Here is a 20,572-nt window from a genome sequence, read left to right as displayed (position 1 = left end):
AGCAAGGGCATTACCGTTTTGAATGCAGAGCTATGCCAACAAATGGAAATCTGCAAACTGGTCCCAATAGTGGCAAATGACTATTACATGAAAGGAATTTAATCGAGATAAGTACCGATTCTTGTTTTCTCTCTCATAGTTTCCATTTTTCGGATGGGAGTGCTATGCTCGCAGATGGAGATGCAATACCAGGGTGTAGTCCGGTTGTGGTGAGGGGTCGTCTTTTGAAACATATAAATGCATGGTTACATATTTCTGCTTCTAAGTTCGTTATAGATTCTATTAGGTTTGGGTATAAAATACCCCTTTTCTAAAAAACAACAGGTCGGCACTCAATAATTCTGCTTTCGTTGAACATTCCATTTCTAACTTGCTTTTGTCCACAGCAATCGAGGAGACGCTAGTGCCTCCTTTAGTATGTAACCCTTTGTTAGTGGCTGTCAACAAAGAAGGTAAGAAGCGCCTTATCCTGGACCTAAGGCGTTTTAACTTGCACGTTTTCAAGAAGAAATTTCGCTTTGAAGACCTGAAAACTGCTCAGGAGATGCTTAAGCCAGGATATTTTTTATTTAAGTTTGATCTTAAATCTGGTTACCACCACATCGATATTTTTCCTGAACATCGCAAGTACCTGGATTTTTCGTGGTAGTTCGCTGGGAAGCAACGTTATTTTTACTTTTGTGTTTTACCCTTCGATTTGTGCTCTGGGCCATATATTTTTACCAAGATGCTTCGCCTATTAGTTAGTAAGAGGCGAGGGGAAGGGAAAACCGTAGTTCACTCAAGTCCGCTTCTGCGTGCACAGCAGCAGTAAAAAGTGATTTAAATAATTTTGGTTTCATCACAAATGAGCAGAAATGTCAGTGGACTCCAGTTAGTAAGTTTGTGTGGTTGGGAACAGTGCTCGATATGGAGCAAGGTAAGTTTTTTATTACAGTCGATCGACTCGGTCGCTTAGAGGTGACTATCACTGGCATTTTAACAAATTCCGGACATTCACGTACGACGTCCAGGTTTGTATCAGCCAAGAAAGTGGCTCACGTTACCGGACAGATTATTTCCATGAGAGTGGGTGCAGGTAATATTGCTTTACTTATGACTAGAGCGCTGTATTGCGCCCTCTATCCTTTGAGTTCTTGGGATTGTTATGTTTTATTATCGGAAAGGGCCATTGTCGAACTAAATTTCTGGAAAGACAACGCTCGTAAGTTAAACGGCGCCCCCATATGGCACGTTGAAAGAGCAACAAGGCTGGTATACTCCGACGCCTCTGACAAGGCGTTTGGTGGGTATGTGGTTGAATGTGACAATTCCGTGGTACACGGGATGTGGGATGGGGGAGAGCAGTGTCTCAGTTCTACATGGAGAGAACTACAAGCAGTTTACAAAGTCTTGTGTAGTATTGTACATTTACTATCAGGTCGTACTGTCAAGTGGTTTACAGATAACCAGGATGTAGTGTCTATTGTACACAAGGGCAGTATGAAGTCCGATTTGCAGGTTATTGCTTTAGCTATATTTAGTATCTGTTCCCAGCATGGGATTTCTTTAGAATTGGATTTGATTCCAAGGAGTTCAAATGAAAAGGCTGATTATCTTAGTAAAATCATTGATGTAGACGATTGGTCTATTAACTTAGAGTATTTCAGATTTTTAGATTTTAAGTGGGGTCCTTTCTCAGTTGATAGGTTCGCATCCTCTTACAACGCTAAATGTGATAGATTCAATTCACGCTTTTGGTGTCCAAACACGGAGGCTGTGGACGCTTTTACTCAAGATTAGTCACTAGATAACAATTGGTTGTTAACACCTGTATGCCTCATTGGTAAAGTTATGAGACATTTGGAATCATGCCAGGGTAGGGGTACCATAGTGATCTCATTATGGAGATCGGCGTACTTTTGGCCATTTATTTGTCCAGATGGAGTGCATTTCGCTGCTTACGTAGCTGACTGGATTGAATTGCCAAGCGATTCGAGCATTTTTGCCGCAGACAGGGGCTCAAACACTGTGTTTGGTGGGAAACCGCTAAATTTCCGTATTTTGGCTTTAAATGTAAAGTTCAAAGGTGAGAATGTGTCTAAACATAGCCTTGCAAGCCATAAAATACGTATTTAAATTTTTTGCCGAGTACAGATAACTGTTCTGAGCTCAAATGACTGATAGTCCAAGTTTTCGTTTTTTGCTGTGATGGCGTCAGATAATGTACCTGGCTCGAGTGATCGATGGATCCATAGCAGCCTGTTTTTCTGCAATTTGAATTTTTGCAATGACAATGATTTGGCCAATAGTGCTGGGCTCGAGTGATCGAATGCGGTCCATAGCAGCCTGTTTTTTGAAATGTTTGCCATGACAATGGCTTAGCCAATAGTGCTTGGCTCGATTGATCGACTGAGTTTCCATAGTTGCAGATTTTTTGCTTTTTCAGTTTAGTTGAATATACACAACTCGTCATGATTTCACTATTCCACCAGATACGGAGGTGTTTAAATTGGGAGTCTGGAAAGATCTAAGAACGAACAAGGAACATGCTCATCTGGTGTCAACATTGGAAAGCATATCACTAGCATCAAGAGCGGACTCCACACCCAAGAGTTATCTTAACGCATTTAATAGATGGGCAAAATTCGCCAAAGGATGTGGTTTCCAGGTATTTCCTGCCAATCTTTCCCACGTGTCATTATATCTAACTAGTCTGAGGGCACAATTCACAGCCAGAAGACGAAACAGTGCGTGGAATCGGCATGCTATAGCATTCAGTGGATGCACACCTTGGTCGGTTTGCCGTCACCTACTCAACATCCTTTTATCAAGAACTTTGTGGAATCCTCCAGACGGATACTTGGCAAACCACCAATCAAGAAAGAGCCCGTTACAGCAAGTATTTTGTGCAGTCTGCTTGAACTCTTAAAACATTCAGCTTTTTTAAAAGATATCAGAGATCTGTGTTTATGTTTACTTGCTTTTGCTGTTTTTTTTAGATATAGTGATCTTGTAGGGATTAGAGGTTCAGACATTGTTTTTCATGACACGCACCTTTGCATCACTATCCGAAGCAGTAAAAATGATCAGTACAAGAAAGGCAATAAAGTTCACATTGCCAAAACGGGTAATCCTACTTGCCCCGTAGCTAAGTTAATTCAGTATTTACAGGCAGCAGAGATCCAAGTGGGTTCTGATGTTTTTATTTTCAGGCCTCTATACTATAGGAAAGGGGGGTGCTCATTGACCCGGGCAAATAGGAAGTTAAGTTATTCTTGGGTTCGTGAAATTATCAAAGCAAAATTGTCCCTGGTAGTGGGGGACGTATCCAGGTTTAGTACCCATTCCTTCAGAATAGGAGGCACTACAGCAGCCGCACATGCGGGTATATCCGATCGATATCTGATAAGGCATGGCCGTTGGAGATCTGATAAGGCCAAAAAGGCTATGCGAGAGACGATATGGAAGCCATGCTTGGCGTTACTAAGTCCTTGGGAATTTAAAATATTTACGTTTTCAAGCTGACGTGCTCGATTACCATGTATCATATTGTACTGAATTTTGTTTTTGTTATTTTACATAATTCAGGTTTTCCTTGCATTTCCCCTTCTGTTTTTTGTCTATATTAGCTCGTGGCAGCGTGACGACACTCTGAATATTCGGCTGTGCCTACTTTTTTGTTAACCACTGTTGTAAAAACGAAACCTGTATTCTGCGAGCGCTTCGTTATGCGTCCTTGAATTAGTTAGAATATAACTGAGAGCTTCACATTATGGGGAAAAGGCTACCAAAAAAACCTTCGAAATGCACAGACGTTTGTGTGATTGCATGTCTTTTAAAAACACGATTAACGCAAATCCAGTATGTTGATGTGGCCGGTTAGCTCAGTTGGTTAGAGCGCGCTGCTAATAACGCTGAGATCGTGGGTTCGATCCCCATATCGGCCATTGGTAATTTTATGTGTATGTTAAAAACTATTGGCGGCATCCGAGTGCGCCATCTTGTGGCTCTCTTCACTATCACCGTCTAGTGGGTAATAGAATTTGTATTCTGCGAGCACTTCGTTATGCGTCCTTGAATTAGTTAGAATATAACTGAGAACTCAGTTGATTAACGCAAATACAAAAGGCAGATGTGGCCGATGAGCTCAGTTGGTTAGAACGCGGTGCTAATAACGCTGAGGTCGTGGGTTCGATCCCCATATCGGCCATTGGTAATTGTATGTGTATGTTAAAAACTATTGGCGGCATCCGAGTGCGCCATCTTGTGGCTCTCTTCACTATCACCGTCTAGTGGGTAATAGAATTTGTATTCTGCGAGCACTTCGTTATGCGTCCTTGAATTAGTTAGAATATAACTGAGAACTCAGTTGATTAACGCAAATACAAAAGGCAGATGTGGCCGATGAGCTCAGTTGGTTAGAACGCGGTGCTAATAACGCTGAGGTCGTGGGTTCGATCCCCATATCGGCCATTGGTAATTTTATGTGTATGTTGAAAACCATTTTCGGCATTCGGGTGCGTCATATTGTGGCTACTTTCACTGTCACCGTCTTGTGGGTAATAGAATTTGTATTCTGCGAGCACTTCGTTATGCGTCCTTGAATTAGTTAGAATATAACTGAGAACTTCATATTATTTTCAAAAGGCTACAAAAAAACCTTCGAAATGCACAGACGTTTGTGCGATTGCATGTCTTTTAAAAACACGATTAATGCAAATACAGTATGCTGATGTGGCCGGTTAGCTCAGTTGGTTAGAGCGCGGTGCTAATAACGCTGAGGTCGTGGGTTCGATCCCCATATCGGCCATTTGTAATTTTATGTGTATGTTAAAAACTATTGGGGGCATCCGAGTGCGTCATCTTGTGGCTACTTTCACTATCACCGTCTGGTGGGTAATAGAATTTGTATTCTGCGAGCACTTCGTTATGCGTCCTTGAATTAGTTAGAATATAACTGAGAACTTCATATTATTGGCAAAAGGCTACCCAAAATCCTTCGAAATGCACAGACGTTTGTGCGATTGCATGTCTTTTATAAACACGATTAACGGTAGAATTTGTATTCTGCGAGCACTTCGTTATGCGTCCTTGAATTAGTTAGAATATAACTGAGAACTTCATATTATTTTCAAAAGGCTCCAAAAAAACCATCGAAATGCACAGACGTTTGTGCGATTGCATGTCTTTTAAAAACACGATTAACGCAAATACAGTATGCTGATGTGGCCGGTTAGCTCAGTTGGTTAGAGCGTGGTGCTAATAACGCTGAGGTCGTGGGTTCGATCCCCATATCGGCCATTGGTAATTTTATGTGTATGTTGAAACTATTGGCGGCATTTGGGTGCGCCATCTTGTGGCTACCTTCACTATCACCGTCTGGTGGGTAATATAATTTGTATTCTGCGAGCACTTCGTTATGCGTCCTTGAATTAGTTAGATTATAACTGAGAACTTCGTATTATTGGCAAAAGGCTACAAAAAAACCTTCTAAATGCACAGACGTTTGTGCGATTGCATGTCTTTTAAAAACACGATTAACGCAAATACAGAGTGCTTATGTGGACGGTTAGCTCAGTTGGTTAGAGCGCGGTGCTAATAACGCTGAGGTCGTGGGTTCGATCCCCATATCGGCCATTGGTAATTTTATGTGTATGTTGAAAACTATTGGCGGCATTTGGTGCGCCATCTTGTGGCTACCTTCACTATCACCGTCTGGTGGGTAATAGAATTTGTATTCTGCGAGCACTTCGTTATGCCTCCTTGAATTTGTTAGAATATAACTGAGAACTTCATATTATTGGCAAAAGGCTACCCAAAATCCTTCGAAATGCACAGACGTTTGTGCGATTGCATGTCTTTTAAAACACGATTAACGATAAAATTTGTATTCTGCGAGCACTTCGTTATGCGTCCTTGAATTAGTTAGAATATAACTGAGAACTTCATATTATTTTCAAAAGGCTACAAAAAAACCTTCGAAATGCACAGGCGTTTGTGCGATTGCATGTCTTTTAAAAACACGATTAACGCAAATACAGTATGCTGATGTGGCCGGTTAGCTCAGTTGGTTAGAGCGCGGTGCTAATAACGCTGAGGTCGTGGGTTCGATCCCCATATCGGCCATTGGTAATTTTATGTGTATGTTGAAACTATTGGCGGCATTTGGGTGCGCCATCTTGTGGCTACCTTCACTATCACCGTCTGGTGGGTAATATAATTTGTATTCTGCGAGCACTTCGTTATGCGTCCTTGAATTAGTTAGATTATAACTGAGAACTTCGTATTATTGGCAAAAGGCTACAAAAAAACCTTCTAAATGCACAGACGTTTGTGCGATTGCATGTCTTTTAAAAACACGATTAACGCAAATACAGAGTGCTTATGTGGACGGTTAGCTCAGTTGGTTAGAGCGCGGTGCTAATAACGCTGAGGTCGTGGGTTCGATCCCCATATCGGCCATTGGTAATTTTATGTGTATGTTGAAAACTATTGGCGGCATTTGGTGCGCCATCTTGTGGCTACCTTCACAATCACCGTCTGGTGGGTAATAGAATTTGTATTCTGCGAGCACTTCATTATGCCTCCTTGAATTTGTTAGAATATAACTGAGAACTTCATATTATTGGCAAAAGGCTACCCAAAATCCTTCGAAATGCACAGACGTTTGTGCGATTGCATGTCTTTTAAAACACGATTAACGATAAAATTTGTATTCTGCGAGCACTTCGTTATGCGTCCTTGAATTAGTTAGAATATAACTGAGAACTTCATATTATTTTCAAAAGGCTACAAAAAAACCTTCGAAATGCACAGGCGTTTGTGCGATTGCATGTCTTTTAAAAACACGATTAACGCAAATACAGTATGCTGATGTGGCCGGTTAGCTCAGTTGGTTAGAGCGTGGTGCTAATAACGCTGAGGTCGTGGGTTCGATCCCCATATCGGCCATTGGTAATTTTATGTGTATGTTGAAACTATTGGCGGCATTTGGGTGCGCCATCTTGTGGCTACCTTCACTATCACCGTCTGGTGGGTAATATAATTTGTATTCTGCGAGCACTTCGTTATGCGTCCTTGAATTAGTTAGATTATAACTGAGAACTTCGTATTATTGGCAAAAGGCTACAAAAAAACCTTCTAAATGCACAGACGTTTGTGCGATTGCATGTCTTTTAAAAACACGATTAACGCAAATACAGAGTGCTTATGTGGACGGTTAGCTCAGTTGGTTAGAGCGCGGTGCTAATAACGCTGAGGTCGTGGGTTCGATCCCCATATCGGCCATTGGTAATTTTATGTGTATGTTGAAAACTATTGGTGGCATTTGGTGCGCCATCTTGTGGCTACCTTCACTATCACCGTCTGGTGGGTAATAGAATTTGTATTCTGCGAGCACTTCGTTATGCCTCCTTGAATTTGTTAGAATATAACTGAGAACTTCATATTATTGGCAAAAGGCTACCCAAAATCCTTCGAAATGCACAGACGTTTGTGCGATTGCATGTCTTTTAAAACACGATTAACGATAAAATTTGTATTCTGCGAGCACTTCGTTATGCGTCCTTGAATTAGTTAGAATATAACTGAGAACTTCATATTATTTTCAAAAGGCTACAAAAAAACCTTCGAAATGCACAGGCGTTTGTGCGATTGCATGTCTTTTAAAAACACGATTAACGCAAATACAGTATGCTGATGTGGCCGGTTAGCTCAGTTGGTTAGAGCGCGGTGCTAATAACGCTGAAGTCGTGGGTTCGATCCCCATATCGGCCATTTGTAATTTTATGTGTATGTTAAAAACTATTGGGGGCATCCGAGTGCGTCATCTTGTGGCTACCTTCACTATCACCGTCTGGTGGGTAAAAGAATTTGTATTCTGCGAGCACTTCGTTATGCGTCCTTGAATTAGTTAGAATATAACTGAGAACTTCATATTATTGGCAAAAGGCTACCCAAAATCCTTCAAAATGCACAGACGTTTGTGCGATTGCATGTCTTTTATAAACACGATTAACGGTAGAATTTGTATTCTGCGAGCACTTCGTTATGCGTCCTTGAATTAGTTAGAATATAACTGAGAACTTCATATTATTTTCAAAAGGCTCCAAAAAAACCATCGAAATGCACAGACGTTTGTGCGATTGCATGTCTTTTAAAAACACGATTAACGCAAATACAGTATGCTGATGTGGCCGCTTAGCTCAGTTGCTTAGAGCGCAGTGCTAATAACGCTGAGGTCGTGGGTTCGATCCCCATATCGGCCATTGGTAATTTTATGTGTATGTTGAAACTATTGGCGGCATTTGGGTGCGCCATCTTGTGGCTCTCTTCACTATCACCGTCTAGTGGGTAATAGAATTTGTATTCTGCGAGCACTTCGTTATGCGTCCTTGAATTAGTTAGATTATAACTGAGAACTTCGTATTATTGGCAAAAGGCTACAAAAAAACCTTCGAAATGCACATACGTTTGTGCGATTGCATGTCTTTTAAAAACACGATTAACGCAAATACAGAGTGCTTATGTGGCCGGTTAGCTCAGTTGGTTAGAGCGCGATGCTAATAACGCTGAGGTCGTGGGTTCGATCCCCATATCGGCCATTGGTAATTTTATGTGTATGTTGAAAACTATTGGCGGCATTTGGTGCGCCATCTTGTGGCTACCTTCACTATCACCGTCTGGTGGGTAATAGAATTTGTATTCTGCGAGCACTTCGTTATGCGTCCTTGAATTAGTTAGAATATAACTGAGAACTTCATATTATTTTCAAAAGGCTACAAAAAAACCTTTGAAATGCACAGACGTTTGTGCGATTGCATGTCTTTTAAAAACACAATTAACGCAAATACAGTATGCTGATGTGGCCGGTTAGCTCAGTTGGTTAGAGCGCGGTGCTAATAACGATGAGGTCGTGGGTTCGATCCCCATGTCGGCCATTGGTAATTTTATGTGTATGTTGAAAACTATTGGCGGCATTTGGGTGCGCCATCTTGTGGCTACCTTCACTATCACCGTCTGGTGGGTAATAGAATTTGTATTCTGCGAGCACTTCGTTATGCCTCCTTGAATTTGTTAGAATATAACTGAGAACTTCATATTATTGGCAAAAGGCTACCCAAAATCCTTCGAAATGCACAGACGTTTGTGCGATTGCATGTCTTTTAAAACACGATTAACGATAAAATTTGTATTCTGCGAGCACTTCGTTATGCGTCCTTGAATTAGTTAGAATATAACTGAGAACTTCATATTATTTTCAAAAGGCTACAAAAAACCTTCGAAATGCACAGACGTTTGTGCGATTGCATGTCTTTTAAAAACACGATTAACGCAAATACACTATGCTGATGTGGCCGGTTAGCTCAGTTGGTTAGAGCGCGGTGCTAATAACGCTGAGGTCTTGGGTTCGATCACCATATCGGCCATTTGTAATTTTATGTGTATGTTAAAAACTATTGGGGGCATCCGAGTGCGTCATCTTGTGGCTACCTTCACTATCACCGTCTGGTGGGTAATAGAATTTGTATTCTGCGAGCACTTCGTTATGCGTCCTTGAATTAGTTAGAATATAACTGAGAACTTCATATTATTTTCAAAAGGCTACAAAAAACCTTCGAAATGCACAGACGTTTGTGCGATTGCATGTCTTTTAAAAACACGATTAATGCAAATACAGTATGCTGATGTGGCCGGTTAGCTCAGTTGGTTAGAGCGCGGTGCTAATAACGCTGAGGTCGTGGGTTCGATCCCCATATCGGCCATTTGTAATTTTATGTGTATGTTAAAAACTATTGGGGGCATCCGAGTGCGTCATCTTGTGGCTACTTTCACTATCACCGTCTGGTGGGTAATAGAATTTGTATTCTGCGAGCACTTCGTTATGCGTCCTTGAATTAGTTAGAATATAACTGAGAACTTCATATTATTGGCAAAAGGCTACCCAAAATCCTTCGAAATGCACAGACGTTTGTGCGATTGCATGTCTTTTATAAACACGATTAACGGTAGAATTTGTATTCTGCGAGCACTTCGTTATGCGTCCTTGAATTAGTTAGAATATAACTGAGAAATTCATATTATTTTCAAAAGGCTCCAAAAAAACCATCGAAATGCACAGACGTTTGTGCGATTGCATGTCTTTTAAAAACACGATTAACGCAAATACAGTATGCTGATGTGGCCGGTTAGCTCAGTTGGTTAGAGCGTGGTGCTAATAACGATGAGGTCGTGGGTTCGATCCCCATATCGGCCATTGGTAATTTTATGTGTATGTTGAAAACTATTGGCGGCATTTGGGTGCGCCATCTTGTGGCTACCTTCACTATCACCGTCTGGTGGGTAATATAATTTGTATTCTGCGAGCACTTCGTTATGCGTCCTTGAATTAGTTAGATTATAACTGACAACTTCGTATTATTGGCAAAAGGCTACAAAAAAACCTTCGAAATGCACAGACGTTTGTGCGATTGCATGTCTTTTAAAAACACGATTAACGCAAATACAGAGTGCTTATGTGGACGGTTAGCTCAGTTGGTTAGAGCGCGGTGCTAATAACGCTGAGGTCGTGGGTTCGATCCCCATATCGGCCATTGGTAATTTTATGTGTATGTTGAAAACTATTGGCGGCATTTGGTGCGCCATCTTGTGGCTACCTTCACTATCACCGTCTGGTGGGTAATAGAATTTGTATTCTGCGAGCACTTCGTTATGCCTCCTTGAATTTGTTAGAATATAACTGAGAACTTCATATTATTGGCAAAAGGCTACCCAAAATCCTTCAAAATGCACAGACGTTTGTGCGATTGCATGTCTTTTATAAACACGATTAACGGTAGAATTTGTATTCTGCGAGCACTTCGTTATGCGTCCTTGAATTAGTTAGAATATAACTGAGAACTTCATATTATTTTCAAAAGGCTCCAAAAAAACCATCGAAATGCACAGACGTTTGTGCGATTGCATGTCTTTTAAAAACACGATTAACGCAAATACAGTATGCTGATGTGGCCGCTTAGCTCAGTTGCTTAGAGCGCGGTGCTAATAACGCTGAGGTCGTGGGTTCGATCCACATATCGGCCATTGGTAATTTTATGTGTATGTTGAAACTATTGGCGGCATTTGGGTGCGCCATCTTGTGGCTACCTTCACTATCACCGTCTTGTGGGTAATAGAATTTGTATTCTGCGAGCACTTCGTTATGCGTCCTTGAATTAGTTAGATTATAACTGAGAACTTCGTATTATTGGCAAAAGGCTACAAAAAAACCTTCGAAATGCACATACGTTTGTGCGATTGCATGTCTTTTAAAAACACGATTAACGCAAATACAGAGTGCTTATGTGGCCGGTTAGCTCAGTTGGTTAGAGCGCAGTGCTAATAACGCTGAGGTCGTGGGTTCGATCCCCATGTCGGCCATTGGTAATTTTATGTGTATGTTGAAAACTATTAGCGGCATTTGGGTGCGCCATCTTGTGGCTACCTTCACTATCACCGTCTGGTGGGTAATAGAATTTGTATTCTGCGAGCACTTCGTTATGCCTCCTTGAATTTGTTAGAATATAACTGAGAACTTCATATTATTGGCAAAAGGCTACCCAAAATCCTTCGAAATGCACAGACGTTTGTGCGATTGCATGTCTTTTAAAACACGATTAACGATAAAATTTGTATTCTGCGAGCACTTCGTTATGCGTCCTTGAATTAGTTAGAATATAACTGAGAACTTCATATTATTTTCAAAAGGCTACAAAAAAACCTTCGAAATGCACAGACGTTTGTGCGATTGCATGTCTTTTAAAAACACGATTAACGCAAATACACTATGCTGATGTGGCCGGTTAGCTCAGTTGGTTAGAGCGCGGTGCTAATAACGCTGAGGTCTTGGGTTCGATCCCCATATCGGCCATTTGTAATTTTATGTGTATGTTAAAAACTATTGGGGGCATCCGAGTGCGTCATCTTGTGGCTACTTTCACTATCACCGTCTGGTGGGTAATAGAATTTGTATTCTGCGAGCACTTCGTTATGCGTCCTTGAATTAGTTAGAATATAACTGAGAACTTCATATTATTGGCAAAAGGCTACCCAAAATCCTTCGAAATGCACAGACGTTTGTGCAATTGCATGTCTTTTATAAACACGATTAACGGTAGAATTTGTATTCTGCGAGCACTTCGTTATGCGTCCTTGAATTAGTTAGAATATAACTGAGAACTTCATATTATTTTCAAAAGGCTCCAAAAAAACCATCGAAATGCACAGACGTCTGTGCGATTGCATGTCTTTTAAAAACACGATTAACGCAAATACAGTATGCTGATGTAGCCGGTTAGCTCAGTTGGTTAGAGCGCGGTGCTAATAACGCTGGGGTCGTGGGTTCGATCCCCATATCGGCCATTGGTAATTTTATGTGTATGTTGAAAACTATTGGCGGCATTTGGGTGCGCCATCTTGTGGCGACCTTCACTATCACCGTCTGGTGGGTAATAGAATTTGTATTCTGCGAGCACTTCGTTATGCGTCCTTGAATTAGTTAGAATATAACTGAGAACTTCATATTATTGGCAAAAGGCTACAAAAAACCTTCGAAATGCACAGACGTTTGTGCGATTGCATGTCTTTTAAAAACACGATTAGCGCAAATACAGTATGCTGATGTGGCCGGTTAGCTCAGTTGGTTAGAGCGCGGTGCTAATAACGCTGAGGTCGTGGGTTCGATCACCATATCGGCCATTGGTAATTTTATGTGTATGTTAAAAACTATTGGCGGCATCCGAGTGTGCCATCTTCTGGCTACCTTCACAATTGCATGTCTTTTAAAAACACGATTAACGCAAATACAGTATGCTGATGTGGCCGGTTAGCTCAGTTGGTTAGAGCGCGGTGCTAATAACGCTGAGGTCGTGGGTTCGATCCCCATATCGGCCATTGGTAATTTTATGTGTATGTTAAAAACATGTGTATGTTAAAAACTATTGGCGGCATCCGAGTGCGCCATCTTGTGGCTACCTTCACTATCACCGTCTGGTGGGTAATAGAATTTGTATTCTGCGAGCACTTCGTTATGCGTCCTTGAATTAGTTAGAATATAACTGAGAACTTCATATTATTTTCAAAAGGCTACAAAAAAATCTTCGAAATGCACAGACGTTTGTGCGAGTGCATGTCTTTTAAAAACACGATTAACACAAATACAGTATGCTGATGTGGCCGGTTAGCTCAGTTGGTTAGAGCGCGGTGCTAATAACGCTGAGGTCGTGGGTTCGATCTCCATATCGGCATTGGTAATTTTACGTGTATGTTAAAAACTATTGGGGGCATCCGAGTGCGCCATCTTGTGGCTACCTTCACTATCACCGTCTGGTGGGTAATAGAATTTGTATTCTGCGAGCACTTCGTTATGCGTCCTTGAATTAGTTAGAATATAACTGAGAACTTCATATTATTTTCAAAAGGCTACAAAAAAACCTTCGAAATGCACAGACGTTTGTGCGATTGCATGTCTTTTAAAAACACGATTAACGCAAATACACTATGCTGATGTGGCCGGTTAGCTCAGTTGGTTAGAGCGCGGTGCTAATAACGCTGAGGTCTTGGGTTCGATCCCCATATCGGCCATTTGTAATTTTATGTGTATGTTAAAAACTATTGGGGGCATCCGAGTGCGTCATCTTGTGGCTACTTTCACTATCACCGTCTGGTGGGTAATAGAATTTGTATTCTGCGAGCACTTCGTTATGCGTCCTTGAATTAGTTAGAATATAACTGAGAACTTCATATTATTGGCAAAAGGCTACCCAAAATCCTTCGAAATGCACAGACGTTTGTGCAATTGCATGTCTTTTATAAACACGATTAACGGTAGAATTTGTATTCTGCGAGCACTTCGTTATGCGTCCTTGAATTAGTTAGAATATAACTGAGAACTTCATATTATTTTCAAAAGGCTCCAAAAAAACCATCGAAATGCACAGACGTCTGTGCGATTGCATGTCTTTTAAAAACACGATTAACGCAAATACAGTATGCTGATGTAGCCGGTTAGCTCAGTTGGTTAGAGCGCGGTGCTAATAACGCTGGGGTCGTGGGTTCGATCCCCATATCGGCCATTGGTAATTTTATGTGTATGTTGAAAACTATTGGCGGCATTTGGGTGCGCCATCTTGTGGCGACCTTCACTATCACCGTCTGGTGGGTAATAGAATTTGTATTCTGCGAGCACTTCGTTATGCGTCCTTGAATTAGTTAGAATATAACTGAGAACTTCATATTATTGGCAAAAGGCTACAAAAAACCTTCGAAATGCACAGACGTTTGTGCGATTGCATGTCTTTTAAAAACACGATTAGCGCAAATACAGTATGCTGATGTGGCCGGTTAGCTCAGTTGGTTAGAGCGCGGTGCTAATAACGCTGAGGTCGTGGGTTCGATCACCATATCGGCCATTGGTAATTTTATGTGTATGTTAAAAACTATTGGCGGCATCCGAGTGTGCCATCTTCTGGCTACCTTCACAATTGCATGTCTTTTAAAAACACGATTAACGCAAATACAGTATGCTGATGTGGCCGGTTAGCTCAGTTGGTTAGAGCGCGGTGCTAATAACGCTGAGGTCGTGGGTTCGATCCCCATATCGGCCATTGGTAATTTTATGTGTATGTTAAAAACATGTGTATGTTAAAAACTATTGGCGGCATCCGAGTGCGCCATCTTGTGGCTACCTTCACTATCACCGTCTGGTGGGTAATAGAATTTGTATTCTGCGAGCACTTCGTTATGCGTCCTTGAATTAGTTAGAATATAACTGAGAACTTCATATTATTTTCAAAAGGCTACAAAAAAATCTTCGAAATGCACAGACGTTTGTGCGAGTGCATGTCTTTTAAAAACACGATTAACACAAATACAGTATGCTGATGTGGCCGGTTAGCTCAGTTGGTTAGAGCGCGGTGCTAATAACGCTGAGGTCGTGGGTTCGATCTCCATATCGGCATTGGTAATTTTACGTGTATGTTAAAAACTATTGGGGGCATCCGAGTGCGCCATCTTGTGGCTACCTTCACTATCACCGTCTGGTGGGTAATAGAATTTGTATTCTGCGAGCACTTCGTTATGCGTCCTTGAATTAGTTAGAATATAACTGAGAACTTCATATTATTGGCAAAAGGCTACCCAAAATCCTTCGAAATGCACAGACGTTTGTGCGATTGCATGTCTTTTAAAAACACGATTAACGATAGAATTTGTATTCTGTGAGCACTTCGTTATGCGTCCTTGAATTAGTTAGAATATAACTGAGAACTTCATATTATTTTCAAAAGGCTACAAAAAAACCATCGAAATGCACAGACGATTGTGCGATTGCATGTCTTTTAAAAACACGATTAGCGCAAATACAGGATGCTGATGTGGCCGGTTAGCTCAGTTGGTTAGAGCGCGGTGCTAATAACGCTGAGGTCGTGGGTTCGATCCCCATATCGGCCATTGGTAATTTTATGTGTATGTTAAAAACTATTGGCGGCATCCCAGTGCGCCATCTTGTGGCTACCTTCAATATCACCGTCTGGAGGGTAATAGAATTTGTATTCTGCGAGCACTTCGTTATGCGTCCTTGAATTAGTGAGATTATAACTGAGAACTTCATATTATTGGCAAAAGGCTACCCAAAATCCTTCGAAATGCACAGACGTTTGTGCGATTGCATGTCTTTTAAAACACGATTAACGATAAAATTTGTATTCTGCGAGCACTTTGTTATGCGTCCTTGAATTAGTTAGAATATAACTGAGAACTTCATATTATTTTCAAAAGGCTACAAAAAAACCTTCGAAATGCACAGACGTTTGTGCGATTGCATGTCTTTTAAAAACACGATTAACGCAAATACACTATGCTGATGTGGCCGGTTAGCTCAGTTGGTTAGAGCGCGGTGCTAATAACGCTGAGGTCTTGGGTTCGATCCCCATATCGGCCATTTGTAATTTTATGTGTATGTTAAAAACTATTGGGGGCATCCGAGTGCGTCATCTTGTGGCGACCTTCACTATCACCGTCTGGTGGGTAATAGAATTTGTATTCTGCGAGCACTTCGTTATGCGTCCTTGAATTAGTTAGAATATAACTGAGAACTTCATATTATTGGCAAAAGGCTACAAAAAACCTTCGAAATGCACAGACGTTTGTGCGATTGCATGTCTTTTAAAAACACGATTAGCGCAAATACAGTATGCTGATGTGGCCGGTTAGCTCAGTTGGTTAGAGCGCGGTGCTAATAACGCTGAGGTCGTGGGTTTGATCACCATATCGGCCATTGGTAATTTTATGTGTATGTTAAAAACTATTGGCGGCATCCGAGTGTGCCATCTTGTGGCTACCTTCACAATTGCATGTCTTTTAAAAACACGATTAACGCAAATACAGTATGCTGATGTGGCCGGTTAGCTCAGTTGGTTAGAGCGCGGTGCTAATAACGCTGAGGTCGTGGGTTCGATCCCCATATCGGCCATTGGTAATTTTATGTGTATGTTAAAAACATGTGTATGTTAAAAACTATTGGCGGCATCCGAGTGCGCCATCTTGTGGCTACCTTCACTATCACCGTCTGGTGGGTAATAGAATTTGTATTCTGCGAGCACTTCGTTATGCGTCCTTGAATTAGTTAGAATATAACTGAGAACTTCATATTATTTTCAAAAGGCTACAAAAAAATCTTCGAAATGCACAGACGTTTGTGCGAGTGCATGTCTTTTAAAAACACGATTAACACAAATACAGTATGCTGATGTGGCCGGTTAGCTCAGTTGGTTAGAGCGCGGTGCTAATAACGCTGAGGTCGTGGGTTCGATCTCCATATCGGCATTGGTAATTTTACGTGTATGTTAAAAACTATTGGGGGCATCCGAGTGCGCCATCTTGTGGCTACCTTCACTATCACCGTCTGGTGGGTAATAGAATTTGTATTCTGCGAGCACTTCGTTATGCGTCCTTGAATTAGTTAGAATATAACTGAGAACTTCATATTATTGGCAAAAGGCTACCCAAAATCCTTCGAAATGCACAGACGTTTGTGCGATTGCATGTCTTTTAAAAACACGATTAACGATAGAATTTGTATTCTGTGAGCACTTCGTTATGCGTCCTTGAATTAGTTAGAATATAACTGAGAACTTCATATTATTTTCAAAAGGCTACAAAAAAACCATCGAAATGCACAGACGATTGTGCGATTGCATGTCTTTTAAAAACACGATTAGCGCAAATACAGGATGCTGATGTGGCCGGTTAGCTCAGTTGGTTAGAGCGCGGTGCTAATAACGCTGAGGTCGTGGGTTCGATCCCCATATCGGCCATTGGTAATTTTATGTGTATGTTAAAAACTATTGGCGGCATCCCAGTGCGCCATCTTGTGGCTACCTTCAATATCACCGTCTGGAGGGTAATAGAATTTGTATTCTGCGAGCACTTCGTTATGCGTCCTTGAATTAGTGAGATTATAACTGAGAACTTCATATTATTGGCAAAAGGCTACCCAAAATCCTTCGAAATGCACAGACGTTTGTGCGATTGCATGTCTTTTAAAACACGATTAACGATAAAATTTGTATTCTGCGAGCACTTCGTTATGCGTCCTTGAATTAGTTAGAATATAACTGAGAACTTCATATTATTTTCAAAAGGCTACAAAAAAACCTTCGAAATGCACAGACGTTTGTGCGATTGCATGTCTTTTAAAAACACGATTAACGCAAATACACTATGCTGATGTGGCCGGTTAGCTCAGTTGGTTAGAGCGCGGTGCTAATAACGCTGAGGTCTTGGGTTCGATCCCCATATCGGCCATTTGTAATTTTATGTGTATGTTAAAAACTATTGGGGGCATCCGAGTGCGTCATCTTGTGGCGACCTTCACTATCACCGTCTGGTGGGTAATAGAATTTGTATTCTGCGAGCACTTCGTTATGCGTCCTTGAATTAGTTAGAATATAACTGAGAACTTCATATTATTGCCAAAAGGCTACAAAAAACCTTCGAAATGCACAGACGTTTGTGCGATTGCATGTCTTTTAAAAACACGATTAGCGCAAATACAGTATGCTGATGTGGCCGGTTAGCTCAGTTGGTTAGAGCGCGGTGCTAATAACGCTGAGGTCGTGGGTTCGATCACCATATCGGCCATTGGTAATTTTATGTGTATGTTAAAAACTATTGGCGGCATCCGAGTGTGCCATCTTGTGGCTACCTTCACAATTGCATGTCTTTTAAAAACACGATTAACGCAAATACAGTATGCTGATGTGGCCGGTTAGCTCAGTTGGTTAGAGCGCGGTGCTAATAACGCTGAGGTCGTGGGTTCGATCCCCATATCGGCCATTGGTAATTTTATATGTATGTTAAAAACTATTGGCGGCATCCGAGTGCGCCATCTTGTGGCTACCTTCACTATCACCGTCTGGTGGGTAATAGAATTTGTATTCTGCGAGCACTTCGTTATGCGTCCTTGAATTAGTTAGAATATAACTGAGAACTTCATATTATTTTCAAAAGGCTACAAAAAAATCTTCGAAATGCACAGACGTTTGTGCGAGTGCATGTCTTTTAAAAACACGATTAACACAAATACAGTATGCTGATGTGGCCGGTTAGCTCAGTTGGTTAGAGCGCGGTGCTAATAACGCTGAGGTCGTGGGTTCGATCTCCATATCGGCATTGGTAATTTTACGTGTATGTTAAAAACTATTGGGGGCATCCGAGTGCGCCATCTTGTGGCTACCTTCACTATCACCGTCTGGTGGGTAATAGAATTTGTATTCTGCGAGCACTTCGTTATGCGTCCTTGAATTAGTTAGAATATAACTGAGAACTTCATATTATTGGCAAAAGGCTACCCAAAATCCTTCGAAATGCACAGACGTTTGTGCGATTGCATGTCTTTTAAAAACACGATTAACGATAGAATTTGTATTCTGTGAGCACTTCGTTATGCGTCCTTGAATTAGTTAGAATATAACTGAGAACTTCATATTATTTTCAAAAGGCTACAAAAAAACCATCGAAATGCACAGACGATTGTGCGATTGCATGTCTTTTAAAAACACGATTAGCGCAAATACAGGATGCTGATGTGGCCGGTTAGCTCAGTTGGTTAGAGCGCGGTGCTAATAACGCTGAGGTCGTGGGTTCGATCCCCATATCGGCCATTGGTAATTTTATGTGTATGTTAAAAACTATTGGCGGCATCCCAGTGCGCCATCTTGTGGCTACCTTCAATATCACCGTCTGGAGGGTAATAGAATTTGTATTCTGCGAGCACTTCGTTATGCGTCCTTGAATTAGTGAGATTATAACTGAGAACTTCATATTATTGGCAAAAGGCTACCCAAAATCCTTCGAAATGCACAGACGTTTGTGCAATTGCATGTCTTTTAAAACACGATTAACGATAAAATTTGTATTCTGCGAGCACTTCGTTATGCGTCCTTGAATTAGTTAGAATATAACTGAGAACTTCATATTATTTTCAAAAGGCTACAAAAAAACCTTCGAAATGCACAGACGTTTGTGCGATTGCATGTCTTTTAAAAACACGATTAACGCAAATACACTATGCTGATGTGGCCGGTTAGCTCAGTTGGTTAGAGCGCGGTGCTAATAACGCTGAGGTCTTGGGTTCGATCCCCATATCGGCCATTTGTAATTTTATGTGTATGTTAAAAACTATTGGGGGCATCCGAGTGCGTCATCTTGTGGCGACCTTCACTATCACCGTCTGGTGGGTAATAGAATTTGTATTCTGCGAGCACTTCGTTATGCGTCCTTGAATTAGTTAGAATATAACTGAGAACTTCATATTATTGCCAAAAGGCTACAAAAAACCTTCGAAATGCACAGACGTTTGTGCGATTGCATGTCTTTTAAAAACACGATTAGCGCAAATACAGTATGCTGATGTGGCCGGTTAGCTCAGTTGGTTAGAGCGCGGTGCTAATAACGCTGAGGTCGTGGGTTCGATCACCATATCGGCCATTGGTAATTTTATGTGTATGTTAAAAACTATTGGCGGCATCCGAGTGTGCCATCTTGTGGCTACCTTCACAATTGCATGTCTTTTAAAAACACGATTAACGCAAATACAGTATGCTGATGTGGCCGGTTAGCTCAGTTGGTTAGAGCGCGGTGCTAATAACGCTGAGGTCGTGGGTTCGATCCCCATATCGGCCATTGGTAATTTTATGTGTATGTTAAAAACATGTGTATGTTAAAAACTATTGGCGGCATCCGAGTGCGCCATCTTGTGGCTACCTTCACTATCACCGTCTGGTGGGTAATAGAATTTGTATTCTGCGAGCACTTCGTTATGCGTCCTTGAATTAGTTAGAATATAACTGAGAACTTCATATTATTTTCAAAAGGCTACAAAAAAATCTTCGAAATGCACAGACGTTTGTGCGAGTGCATGTCTTTTAAAAACACGATTAACACAAATACAGTATGCTGATGTGGCCGGTTAGCTCAGTTGGTTAGAGCGCGGTGCTAATAACGCTGAGGTCGTGGGTTCGATCTCCATATCGGCATTGGTAATTTTACGTGT

General features: G+C 41.3%; 27 non-coding genes across 27 annotated transcripts; all 27 read left to right on the top strand.

The window, feature by feature from the left end:
* The first annotated feature begins 4,718 nt into the window (after positions 1 to 4,718).
* Positions 4,719 to 4,792, top strand: TRNAI-AAU (transfer RNA isoleucine (anticodon AAU)). Its single transcript has one exon. It is a non-coding gene; the product is annotated as a tRNA-Ile (tRNA).
* Positions 4,793 to 5,209: 417 nt separating this feature from the next.
* On the top strand, positions 5,210 to 5,283 carry TRNAI-AAU (transfer RNA isoleucine (anticodon AAU)). Its single transcript has one exon. It is a non-coding gene; the product is annotated as a tRNA-Ile (tRNA).
* Positions 5,284 to 5,545: 262 nt separating this feature from the next.
* Positions 5,546 to 5,619, top strand: TRNAI-AAU (transfer RNA isoleucine (anticodon AAU)). Its single transcript has one exon. It is a non-coding gene; the product is annotated as a tRNA-Ile (tRNA).
* A 415-nt stretch (positions 5,620 to 6,034) lies between these two features.
* Positions 6,035 to 6,108, top strand: TRNAI-AAU (transfer RNA isoleucine (anticodon AAU)). The gene has a single exon. It is a non-coding gene; the product is annotated as a tRNA-Ile (tRNA).
* A 262-nt stretch (positions 6,109 to 6,370) lies between these two features.
* TRNAI-AAU (transfer RNA isoleucine (anticodon AAU)) lies at positions 6,371 to 6,444 on the top strand. The gene has a single exon. It is a non-coding gene; the product is annotated as a tRNA-Ile (tRNA).
* Positions 6,445 to 6,859: 415 nt separating this feature from the next.
* TRNAI-AAU (transfer RNA isoleucine (anticodon AAU)) lies at positions 6,860 to 6,933 on the top strand. Its single transcript has one exon. It is a non-coding gene; the product is annotated as a tRNA-Ile (tRNA).
* A 262-nt stretch (positions 6,934 to 7,195) lies between these two features.
* TRNAI-AAU (transfer RNA isoleucine (anticodon AAU)) lies at positions 7,196 to 7,269 on the top strand. Its single transcript has one exon. It is a non-coding gene; the product is annotated as a tRNA-Ile (tRNA).
* Positions 7,270 to 7,684: 415 nt separating this feature from the next.
* TRNAI-AAU (transfer RNA isoleucine (anticodon AAU)) lies at positions 7,685 to 7,758 on the top strand. Its single transcript has one exon. It is a non-coding gene; the product is annotated as a tRNA-Ile (tRNA).
* Positions 7,759 to 8,511: 753 nt separating this feature from the next.
* Positions 8,512 to 8,585, top strand: TRNAI-AAU (transfer RNA isoleucine (anticodon AAU)). Its single transcript has one exon. It is a non-coding gene; the product is annotated as a tRNA-Ile (tRNA).
* A 1,087-nt stretch (positions 8,586 to 9,672) lies between these two features.
* Positions 9,673 to 9,746, top strand: TRNAI-AAU (transfer RNA isoleucine (anticodon AAU)). Its single transcript has one exon. It is a non-coding gene; the product is annotated as a tRNA-Ile (tRNA).
* Positions 9,747 to 10,500: 754 nt separating this feature from the next.
* On the top strand, positions 10,501 to 10,574 carry TRNAI-AAU (transfer RNA isoleucine (anticodon AAU)). Its single transcript has one exon. It is a non-coding gene; the product is annotated as a tRNA-Ile (tRNA).
* A 752-nt stretch (positions 10,575 to 11,326) lies between these two features.
* On the top strand, positions 11,327 to 11,400 carry TRNAI-AAU (transfer RNA isoleucine (anticodon AAU)). Its single transcript has one exon. It is a non-coding gene; the product is annotated as a tRNA-Ile (tRNA).
* A 416-nt stretch (positions 11,401 to 11,816) lies between these two features.
* On the top strand, positions 11,817 to 11,890 carry TRNAI-AAU (transfer RNA isoleucine (anticodon AAU)). Its single transcript has one exon. It is a non-coding gene; the product is annotated as a tRNA-Ile (tRNA).
* A 417-nt stretch (positions 11,891 to 12,307) lies between these two features.
* On the top strand, positions 12,308 to 12,381 carry TRNAI-AAU (transfer RNA isoleucine (anticodon AAU)). The gene has a single exon. It is a non-coding gene; the product is annotated as a tRNA-Ile (tRNA).
* A 457-nt stretch (positions 12,382 to 12,838) lies between these two features.
* Positions 12,839 to 12,912, top strand: TRNAI-AAU (transfer RNA isoleucine (anticodon AAU)). The gene has a single exon. It is a non-coding gene; the product is annotated as a tRNA-Ile (tRNA).
* Positions 12,913 to 13,528: 616 nt separating this feature from the next.
* TRNAI-AAU (transfer RNA isoleucine (anticodon AAU)) lies at positions 13,529 to 13,602 on the top strand. The gene has a single exon. It is a non-coding gene; the product is annotated as a tRNA-Ile (tRNA).
* A 417-nt stretch (positions 13,603 to 14,019) lies between these two features.
* TRNAI-AAU (transfer RNA isoleucine (anticodon AAU)) lies at positions 14,020 to 14,093 on the top strand. Its single transcript has one exon. It is a non-coding gene; the product is annotated as a tRNA-Ile (tRNA).
* A 457-nt stretch (positions 14,094 to 14,550) lies between these two features.
* On the top strand, positions 14,551 to 14,624 carry TRNAI-AAU (transfer RNA isoleucine (anticodon AAU)). Its single transcript has one exon. It is a non-coding gene; the product is annotated as a tRNA-Ile (tRNA).
* Positions 14,625 to 15,394: 770 nt separating this feature from the next.
* Positions 15,395 to 15,468, top strand: TRNAI-AAU (transfer RNA isoleucine (anticodon AAU)). Its single transcript has one exon. It is a non-coding gene; the product is annotated as a tRNA-Ile (tRNA).
* Positions 15,469 to 15,884: 416 nt separating this feature from the next.
* On the top strand, positions 15,885 to 15,958 carry TRNAI-AAU (transfer RNA isoleucine (anticodon AAU)). The gene has a single exon. It is a non-coding gene; the product is annotated as a tRNA-Ile (tRNA).
* A 457-nt stretch (positions 15,959 to 16,415) lies between these two features.
* TRNAI-AAU (transfer RNA isoleucine (anticodon AAU)) lies at positions 16,416 to 16,489 on the top strand. The gene has a single exon. It is a non-coding gene; the product is annotated as a tRNA-Ile (tRNA).
* Positions 16,490 to 17,259: 770 nt separating this feature from the next.
* Positions 17,260 to 17,333, top strand: TRNAI-AAU (transfer RNA isoleucine (anticodon AAU)). Its single transcript has one exon. It is a non-coding gene; the product is annotated as a tRNA-Ile (tRNA).
* Positions 17,334 to 17,749: 416 nt separating this feature from the next.
* TRNAI-AAU (transfer RNA isoleucine (anticodon AAU)) lies at positions 17,750 to 17,823 on the top strand. The gene has a single exon. It is a non-coding gene; the product is annotated as a tRNA-Ile (tRNA).
* Positions 17,824 to 18,280: 457 nt separating this feature from the next.
* TRNAI-AAU (transfer RNA isoleucine (anticodon AAU)) lies at positions 18,281 to 18,354 on the top strand. Its single transcript has one exon. It is a non-coding gene; the product is annotated as a tRNA-Ile (tRNA).
* A 753-nt stretch (positions 18,355 to 19,107) lies between these two features.
* Positions 19,108 to 19,181, top strand: TRNAI-AAU (transfer RNA isoleucine (anticodon AAU)). The gene has a single exon. It is a non-coding gene; the product is annotated as a tRNA-Ile (tRNA).
* Positions 19,182 to 19,597: 416 nt separating this feature from the next.
* Positions 19,598 to 19,671, top strand: TRNAI-AAU (transfer RNA isoleucine (anticodon AAU)). The gene has a single exon. It is a non-coding gene; the product is annotated as a tRNA-Ile (tRNA).
* Positions 19,672 to 20,128: 457 nt separating this feature from the next.
* Positions 20,129 to 20,202, top strand: TRNAI-AAU (transfer RNA isoleucine (anticodon AAU)). The gene has a single exon. It is a non-coding gene; the product is annotated as a tRNA-Ile (tRNA).
* The last annotated feature ends 370 nt before the right edge of the window (positions 20,203 to 20,572 follow it).

This window comes from Saccoglossus kowalevskii, chromosome 2 (genome assembly GCF_978046115.1).
Source record: "Saccoglossus kowalevskii chromosome 2, keSacKowa6.1, whole genome shotgun sequence".
Lineage (NCBI taxonomy): Eukaryota > Metazoa > Hemichordata > Enteropneusta > Harrimaniidae > Saccoglossus > Saccoglossus kowalevskii.
This window is presented reverse-complemented; position numbering and strand designations above follow the sequence as displayed.